This window comes from Notechis scutatus, chromosome 4, assembly GCF_049901735.1.
Source record: "Notechis scutatus isolate UNSWTSFEM ecotype Mainland chromosome 4, rNotScu1.2, whole genome shotgun sequence".
NCBI classification, from domain to species: domain Eukaryota; kingdom Metazoa; phylum Chordata; class Lepidosauria; order Squamata; family Elapidae; genus Notechis; species Notechis scutatus.
This window is the reverse complement of record NC_142012.1, coordinates 92706428-92717050: the sequence shown is the minus strand read 5'-3', so window position 1 is coordinate 92717050 and position 10623 is coordinate 92706428.

The following is a 10623-nucleotide window of genomic DNA, read 5'->3' as shown; positions in this document are numbered from 1 at the left end:
TTCAGCAAGAAAAGATTCCTTTGCATCAACATTTGTCACAGAAACCAAGCCAGTTCCTCATTCTCAGTGGTTTTTGGGACTTCACCCCCCACCCCAGAATTCCACGCATCTTAACACTGATACGGTTGAGGAACATGGAGCTAAGTAATTCAAGGACACCTGGAAGAAATCACACAAGTGGAGATGTGAGGTCAACAGGGGGAGCTGGTGTGCTGAGCTTTTCTGAAGGAAATTTCTCCGCAGCATTGAAAGCCAGTTTTATTTCATATATCTCAAATTCCTAGAAAGCTATTTTATCATTCATATTTCAATATGCAGTATATCTTTGGCACAACTGAAGGGCGTTTATATAAATCTCTCCTTTGACTTCACCACCCATAAGTACGGATAGTCTTCCACTAAGAACTATTTGTTACGTGACTATTCAAAATTACAATGACACTGAAAAGAAGTCACTTAGGAACATTTTCTGTTAGGAGAATCCCCATGGTCACATGATCAAAATTTGAACCTTTTGCAGCCTTCTGACAAGCAAAGTCAATGGGGAAGCCAGATTGACTTAACAATCCTGTGACTAACTTAATAACTGCAGGGAAGATAATAAAATGGAGTAAAACTAGAGGTGGTATTCAGCAGGTTCTGACCAGTTCTAGAGAACCAGTAGTGGAAATTTTGAGTAGTTCAAAGAACCAGCAAATACTACCTCTGACTGGTCCTGCCCCCATCTAGTCTCTGCCTCCTGAGTCCCAGCTGATCGGCTGGATCTTCTTTTGTTGCCCTGCACAGGAGAACGGAGCTGGAAAGCAGGTTAGTGGGGTGGGGAGGGATCGGGGATGTTCGATCGCGGGAAAAGAGACTCGAGACCAGTGTGACTTTTCAGCTCTTTATTTAATGTATAGTTCTGTACAAGATCTTGGACCCGTGGCAGCCCTTTTATAGGGATTTCCTGCGGCTCACAACCAATGACAGTTCTTTGAATCTCCAGCGATCGGCTGTGCCAATTGCGGGTGATTTTTAGCGAACCAATTGTAGTAGGATATTTGAACCAATCATTGTGCAGTGTCTGTTGACCAATCAGAAGAGGGTATTTCAAGTATGCTAATATGGAATGGGATTTTACAGTATCCTTCCCCTGTCATGCCCACCAAGCCACGCCCACAGAACCAATAGTAAAAAAAATTGAATCCCACCACTGGACAAAACTCACATCTCATTCAGTGATGTAAATTTTTGGCTGAGTTGTGGCTGTAAGTTGAGGACTACCTGTGTTATCATAGAGATGCAAATATATATACAATCACCTGGCTCTCAATGACAACCAGAATTAATACATATCTTTGTAAGTAATGTCTCCTGATTCAATGTTGAAAATATGGTCAATGTTGACCTGCTCCTGGCTTTGGTACAGTAAGTGCTTAAATCTGGCCAATCTTAAAAACTCTAAGGAGGCTCAGACAAAGATCCCAGGAAATCCAAAGAATAAATAGCAACAGCACTTAGACTTATAAATCTCTTCATAGTGCTTTATAGCCCTCTCTAAATAGTTTACAAAGTCAGCATATTGCCCGCAACAATATGGCTCCTCAATTTGGTTTTGGGAGAAATTATTAGCAGGGATACAGAACTGGAAGAACAAACATTCAGTGGACCTTCAAGAAATATTTGAAAAATTATTATGGGGATTGAGTGAAAGAAGTGTCATTCAGATAAATTTTTATTATTCACTCTGCTGTATTTTCCATCCATAACTCTATCAAACATTAATGAAGTTCCTTTTGAAAATTGCTCCATTTCAAAGCAATTTCAGCGCAGGTTTTATAAGCCCAGAATCCTGATCTGATTGATAAGAGAAGCATCACTTGTCTTGAAAGTGCCTTGAAGCTATTTTCATGTCCATTAAGTGAGTCTGGAATAGACATAATTTTAACTTTCACAGGTAATTTTTTTATTTGTTTTTTTGCTTGCTTGCTTGCTATACTTTTTATTCCAAATTGCTGCCAATCACCTCCAAGTTGGGGCTTTGTTTTAAATGACCTATGTCTTAAACTGTGACATTCCAATAGAGCAATCACTTTTAAAAGTAATCAGTGAGGGGAAATGACGGTGTTGTATTTTCTTAATTCCATAGAACAGGGGTGTCCAACCTTGGCAACTTTAAGAGTTGTGGACTTCAACTCCCAGAATTCCTCAGCCAGCTTTGCAACTCTTAAAGTTGCCAAGGTTGGACACCCCTGCCATAGAATTTCCTTCATTCTGAGACCTGCTGTTTCAGAGCCACAAAGTTAAGCAAAGAAACATCCTCAGGCCACACAAGCATAAATCTCCGCATTAAGTAATAATTCAGTAAGCTTTCAGGTGGAATTCAGGTACTGCGAACTGTCACTTATTTATTTTATTTATTTGGTTTGTCAATTGCTTACAAGATAATAGGTATAAGTAAAAACATAGTTATGAATACATGGATACATATAAGAAAAATAAAAGAAACAATAGGACAGGGACGGTAGGCACGTTGGTGCACTTATGCACACCCCCTTGCACTTATGCACGCCTTATGCAAAGGGCTGTTTGGCATGAAGCCTGAATATTTGAAGAACGATTTAAGGAACTCCAGATGTTCTCTCTTGGAACATCTGACATGAGTTTTGGGTTCCATCTATTAAGGAGTGCCATATTGTGGCTCCCAAGAGTTATGCCTTCTCTGAAATGGTTCCTAATCTCTAGAGCAGTGGCCCCCAACCTTTTTTGTGCCACGGCCCGGTACCGGCATCACAAAATGATCCGCGCCCGATACCGGCATCAGCACGCATGGCAAGGCGAGCTGAGCGACCGCCAGCCAGCCGTCCCCACTTCTCCCCCACCTTCAACTCCTCCTTTGTACCTTTGTCGATGGGCTTTGGGACGGCTTTGGGACGGTCACTGCTCGCCTTGCCTTTGGTGCTGAAAGAATCCTCGCGCTTTAGTTTTGTTCGCCGCCTTCGATGAAACTAAGGCGCAAGGATTCCTTCAGGACCAAACACCGCTTTCCAACCGGAAAAGCTCACCGGAAGCACTTTCTCATCAAAACAAGATGGCGGCGCCCAGCAAACCGGAGGCCCGGTAGAAAATGTTCCACGGCCCGGTACCGGTCTGGGGCCTGGTGGTTGCGGACCCCTGCTCTAGAGAGCACTCTACTCAGCCATCCCCAACCCTACTGTCTTTCAAGAAAGCCTTGAAGATTTAGTTTTTCTTCAGGCTCTGGGCTAGGATGCAGGTATATTCATAGTGGAGTAAATGGCCATGCATTTCAACAATTATGGCCTTTTTCCTCTGGCATCTTGATTTGCTATTTATGGCTTTGAATGTATTGCTTCTCTGTTGTAATCCTTCTATGCAAACTGAGAGTCATGAATGCGTAGGCAGCTCTAGAAATGTAAATGACAACTACTTACATACTATACATACCTAGTCCTTAGGCTTATTTCTGCATTACTTTTAAGCCACATCCCTAAAGGAAGTTAATATCAGGTCTTCAATTCACTAAGTAATTGGGGTCATGTGTTACTTTTAACCTACCATAAGGTTACAGTCATAGATTACATATAGATGATTATAATGATATGCTAGACAAGCTATGACCTGCTGGGTCAGTCTTTCAGAAATATTTCCTTACCAAGTTCCTCAATGTGTTCAAAAATAGCAGAACATTTTTTTAAAGAAAAGACTGGACAATATATCTCTAATGTACTGTCTTCACTGGGAAAAGCTGGGATACAGCCAAACATCAGCAAAGGAAATGTTTTATAACGTGTATTATGTCATAAACTGTTTTATGATCATTTTGTTATAAAAAGTTTTATAAAATTTGAATTTCACAGAAGATATAGATTCCAAATTTTGGACACATTCTATAAGCTAGCCCATTTGAGGTAATTTGGTTGAATGATTATTGCTCTATGTTACACTGTTTTGCCCAGTTAAAGGTTACAGGAATTTTAATAGTATATAGATGGGCATCCTTTATTAAAGAATATTCCCTCATTAATAACAGCTATATCATTTGTTGTTTATTTTTGGTTCTGTTGTCTGTTGTTTTTTCATGGTTTTATTTTATTTTTCTTTGTTCCACTTAAATAAATAAAGAGAAAAATACGCAATATATTAGCGGGTCCCCGATGCAGTTTGCATATTAAAAACAGCATGTTACTTTGATAATATACTCCATGGCTTAGAACAGCAGCCTAAGCACCATCAATCCAACCTTCTTTACAAGGTTATTGTAAGGATAAATCAGAAAACCATTTTATCTCCTTCTTTTAATTGCTGGAGATAATTGAAATGGAAATCATTCGTCAAAAGTAAACCAAGGGATCAATAGCTGCATATGTATATAGTACACTTTTCTACTATAAATTCCCTAGCCAGGTTGATGTTAATGGTTCAAAGGTTGGGTGGGGACCTAGCTCCTAGTACTGTGATGGCGAACCTATGGCATGCATGCCAGAAGTGGCACGCAGAGCCATTACTGCCGGCACGCGAGCCCTTGCCCAGAGTAAGTCTACTGCGCACGCATGTGTGCCGCCCGCCCAACAGCTGATTGTCGGGTATCTGGTGCACATATGGGGGGCAGGGGGGCATGAGAGATGTGTGCGCATGTGCAGAGATGCACGGCGCATGGGGGGTTGCATGCGCATGTGCAGGGGACCCGCGCGCATTGCCTTCTGAGCGCGCACGCAATTATCAGCACAGGAGCCCAAAAAGGTTAGCCACCACTGTTCTAGTCCATCTTCAGCCATAGACATTCATTGAGGATCTTTTCTCAGCCCAGTCTAATTGCCAGAGTTGTGGAGGATATAAATCTAACCAATAAATAAAATAATAAATATACATTCCCATTAAATTAATGGATATATAATAAAAACCATAAATATGAACATCGTTGACCTACTTACTCTTTCATGATCATAACTAATAAAAGCAGTAGAAAAAGTTCAGTGCTAATATGTTTTGCATGCTCAGTCATATATTTCTGCAACTAGCAATAGCAATGCCAATAGCACTTAGACTTATATACCATTTTACAGTGGTTTCCAGCCCTCTCTAAGCAGTCTACAGAGTCAGCCTATTGCCTCCAAACAATCTGGGTCCTCATTTTACCCACCTTGGAAGGATGGAAGGCAGAGTCAACCTTGAGCCTGGTGAGATTTGAACTGCCAAATTGCAGGCAGCCGACAGTCAGCAGAAGTAGTCTGCAGTACTGTACTCTAGCTACTGCACCACTGTGGCTCATGAATATGGAATATATTCATAGAATATATCGAATAATAGAGTAGGAAGGACCTTGGAGATCGTAGTCTAACCCCCTGCTCAAACAGGAGACCCTATACCATTCTGGAGGTATAGGCTGTCCAGTCTCTTCTTGAAAACCTCCAGTGATGGAGTACCCACAACTTCTAGAGCAAGTTGTTCTACTGATTAATTGTTCCCACTCTGCAAATTTCTTTTTACTTCTAGGTTGGACCTCTCTTTAATGGCCTACCCTTTACTACTTATACAGCCCTCAGGTGTTTTGGAGAATAGGTTGACCCAGTGGTGGGATTCAATCTTTTTTACTACCAGTTCTGTGGGCGTGGCTTGGTGGGCATGGCTTGGTGTGCATGGCAGGGGAAGGATACAATAAAATATCCATTCCCACCCCACTTCTGGGGGAAGGTTACTGAAAAATCCCATTCCCTCCCCACCCCACTAACCTGATTTCCAGCTCCGTTCTCCTGTGCAGGGCAACAAAAGAAGACCCAGCCGATCAGCTGGGAGGCAGAGGACAGAGGGGGGCAGGGCCAATCAGAGGTAGTATTTGCTGCTTCTCCAAACTACTCAAAATTTCTGCTACTGGTTCTCCTGAACTGGTCAGAACCTGCTGAATACCACCTCTGGGTTGACCCCCTTCTTCTCTGTGACAAGTACTGGAAGACTGCTATCATATCACCCCTGGTCTTTCTCTTTGTTAGAGTCTTTCCAGTTCCCTCAATCTGTATGAAACAAGAATGATCAGATTTCTTATGAAAACCCACTATATAAAGAATAGGCTTACAATTTTACAAGCTGGTTATAGATATAAACCAAAGCATGGGTCTGTACAAGGATTTTGAAAGCTGTAACCTTTTATTATATATACTGAGATGATTCACTGAGGAAGTACTTTTATTGCCCCTTGAAGCAAAGCAGAGTGGACAACATGACTTTTGAACCCGTTTTCCTCTATTTCAGCTGTTATTGATAGCAGGTCATCCAAATTACAAATAATATTTCAGAAGGAAAGGAAAACAAGCATTTAACATCTGATGGACTCAGGTCAAATTGATCTGGTTTTAAATTGTAGTACATGACTAAAACGGAGAATCAAACAGATGGTAACAAAATGTAGGAAGGAAAAGTGTTTTATCTGATCACCTTTTTCTGTGTGCAGTGTTTCACGAAGTGTCATATTGCAGAACATTAGATGCTCATCCCTTATGAAACTATGCCATCTTAGAACTGAAAAATACAGTATATCCTAGGGCAGGTGTATGCAGTTAAAGAGTAACCTGGTTGGTAGAACACAACATAACAAATAAGAGGTATTTTCTAGATGAGATTCATCCAGATTAGTATTCTGCTGCCCTAAAACCCAAAACAACTTGGTTTTAAGCTCTAATCCACTTGTGAATTGATAAAACAAGCAGCATCAAAGTAGAAATGTTATGTTTTATTTTATATTTCCATATATTTGATCTATTTCATAATCCATTGATCACTAAGATTGCTCAGGATTCTTTGGTGAGTAAAAAAATCTTCAGAATATCAGAATTACAAAGTTGGAAGGTATCTTAGAGGTTTGGTCTTCTAGTCCAACGCTTGGTTCAAGCAAACACACAACTTCTGGAGGCAAGGCATTCCACTGCTTTAATTGTCAGAAAATTTCTCCTTCGTTCAGTATTAGCTCTCTCCTTCCATTGCTTCTTGTCCTGCCTTCAGGTGCTTTGGCGAATAGGTTGACCCCTTCTTCATTGTGGCAGCCTCTTAGATATTGGAACAATGCTATCATGTCACTCCTGTTCCTTCTTTTCATTAAACTGGATATACCCAATTCCTACAGCCATTCTTCATACATTTTAGCTTCCGGTCCCCTAATAATCTTTGTTGCTTTTCTCTGCATCCTTTCCAGAGTCTCATCATCTTTTTTTATATTGTGGTAACCAAAACTGGATGCAGTATTCCAAGCATGGTCTAACCAAGACACTACAAACCAACACTAACATTTCACCATGATCTTGATGCTTATTACTCTGTTAATGCAGCCTAGGATTGTGTTGGATTTTTTGGCAGTGGCAGCACACTGTTGGCATATATTTAAGTGATTCCAAGAATCCATCACAATTTAAGAAGATTATATCAATGGGTTCACTTCTATTTATGTGATAATTTTTACTCCATATCATATCTTATAGAGCTAGTCATGACTTTGGAATATACATTATGAGATTATCAACAAAAATTTTTTTCACAAATCCAGCTAGTCACCTTTGATCCTCATCAAACTATAGTTTTCAAGTTGTCTCCTGGATCACTATTTCACATTTGAATTTTTTTTTTTTTTTAACATTAGAAGTGCTGGAGCAAATTTTAATTCTAAAAGGAGTTATTCTACAAGGTAGAAGCAAGAACTGAGAAACAGCATCTTCTAGACTCCGTTTCCAATATAGCAATACTCAACACAAAAACTAATAATCCAATAAGGGCCACAAAGTGAAAATTATAGCCACCAAATAACAAAAAGCCCTCCATAATTTCTATTAGGCAGTGATATGCATGGCACCAGAGAATGGGATTGATTGAGTAAATCACGGTTCTTCACCATGAAGTGGAAAAACAGCTGATATGAGTAAATTCAGCCATATGACCCACCCACCCCTTGTTTTAAAGCAGGGGTGTAGAACTACGGCCCCTTCATGACCTGTGGACTTCAACCCCCAGAACTGGATACAACTCCCAGAATTTTTAAAGGACTCTTAAAGAGATACCCTCTGACTTGGTTCATCAGTAATGACTAGAACAAGAATATTCAGTTTGAGAATCAGAAACAACTGGGGGTCCCCAAGGATATCATAATAATGAGATGTCCACACAGCCAATAATTAAATACTCAACATCTAGTTTAATTTCAAAATTCAATTGAAAACTTGTGGGTTTTGACATTCTTGCCCCAAATCTTGCAGAAGTTTCTACAGGAACATGAACATCTTGCAAGAGTTGGTAGTTTCATCAGATTTCGATCATTTAAAAGAAGAGATAAATGTAAATTATTTTTTTCTTTAATTTTAGGAACCTGCAGACATCTTCAGAAGATCATCATATGCACCATCCTAGCCAAGCCATTATGCTGCTGACTCCATTAATCCTGAAAATGTTGCAGAAGCAATGTAGTGGTCTGCATAAAGAAGATTAGAAACAATTTGTATTGAAACATAATTTCTTGACACTATTTCACTCAGTTTCTCAACATTATGGGTGCAGTCACTGCTCAGAGTCTCAGTCTAATCTATAAACCTCAGGTGTGTAGCAAAATCAGTCAATTGTTACTTGGGTTAAGCAAGTTAGACCTTTAGCATTAGCCATTTTTGCAATCAGAGGAGGGCATCAGATGGTTAGTTACATAAATTGTTCTTATTGTAGTTTTAGTGTCAGAGATTGGAACAGGTTCTTGTCATATTTCCCACCTCATAGACTAAAATAATTCACCTAGTTTTGAGGTACTGTGCCCTTGACCTAGAACAAAACTTAGTATATGCTTTGAGGCTAGCTCTCTCAAATAATGAAATATATTGAGCCAGCCTTGAGTGGAAATTCCATGTATTGTAAAATATCAGTGAGATAGTTTGCCTTTAGAAAGAAGCAACAAAAGGCTAATTCTGTGTGGCACTGAGAATCACAAAGTTAGGAAAACTCTCTGAAAATATCTACTTCTGATGAGGTATTGTGTCCTGAGGCTGGCAAAGGTCAGTGATGTATGTCAAAGGTATAGCATATCTTATAAAGATATAAGATATAGCATCTTTCCTTTCAATACATATGCATGAGAATAAAATTACAGAGGCTTCTTTCAAACCTCCCAGACTGTACTTAAACTCAAATAAACTTCCTACTTTGCTGCCCTATATGCAGGGGTGGGATTCAAATTTCTTGACAACCGGTTCTGTGGACATGGCCTAATTTGTGAGTGTGGCTTGGTGGTCATGTGACTGGGTGGGTGTGGCTTGCTAACTGGGGGGGTGGCTTGGTGGTCACATGACTGGCTGGGTGTGGCTTGTATGTAAATATTGTAAATATTTATGTTAATTTTGAATTTTTTATTGAAAAAAAGAGCAACTTTTACCTAAAATCAGGCAAAGCAGATAGAGTTGCTTGCAAAATCACAGATTCACTCATAGATCTACCTTTCTGCAATCTGCTGCCTGAGTCTGCACTGAAAAATAGAAGTTTCAGTCCTAAGGAAAGTTCAGCTCTACTCTCAGGCCACTTCTCCCCCACCCCCAATCCCCTGAATACCACCCCTGACTGGGCCTCAGTGAAGCAAACAACAATTTAGATTAGCTAGAAAGCAAGAGGGGAGAGGCCAGCTGGTGGCGTGATTTGCCGGTTCTCCAAACTGCACAGAATCGTAACAACCAGTTCTATAGAACTGGTCCGAACTGGTAGAATCCCACCCCTACCTATGTGATATATCTTACTTGTGAGAAAATCTCACTGAGCTTAATAGGGGATTATTGATTAGCTGAAGTTGTAGAGATTTGTATGATGAACATTTAAGTGCATCCTGACCTGCAGTAACATTCATCAAAGGATTAAAGTGTACAGCCTCTAGACAAAACCTGGATGGCCCTTCTGCATTGAAACAAATGGCTCAATTGCTTTCCTGCTCAAGGAGACAACCTCGTCTCTTCCGTTTCTCCTTCTTTCACTGGCTGCAATGAGAGGGAGATTGCTTTTGTCTTTAAGCTTTACTTGACTGCCATAAGAGTAAATAATTTTGTTGTTGTTGTTAGTTGTGAAGTCGTGTCCGACCCATCATGTCCCCATGGACAATGTTCTTCCAGGCCTTCCTGTCCTCTACCATCCTCTAGAGTCCATTTAAGCTCAGGTCTACTGCTTCAGTAACTCCATCCATCCACCTCATTCTCTGTCATCCCCTTCTTTTTTTGCCCTCAATCGTTCCCAGCATTAGGCTCTTCTCCAGTGAGTCCTTCCTTCTCATTAGGTGGCCAAAGTATTTGAGTTTCATCTTCAGGATCTGGCCTTCTAAAGAGCAGGCAGGGTGGATCTCCTCTAGGACTGACTGGTTGGATGGCCTTGCAGTCCAAGAGACTCGCAGGAGTTCAAAGGCCTCAATTCTTTGGCGCTCAGCCTTTCTTATGGTCCAACTTTACCCAAATTTACAAATATCCAAATATACAGAGGATAATTCTCCATCTGAAAGACTATCCAGTCCAAATGAAAGTTGTGGGGGGGAAAAGGATGGCGATTCTACAACTGTCTCCAGAGGAACAAATCCAGCAACCCTTACCATTGACCCAGATGGTGGGAGCTTCTGAAGTTTCAGAATACCGC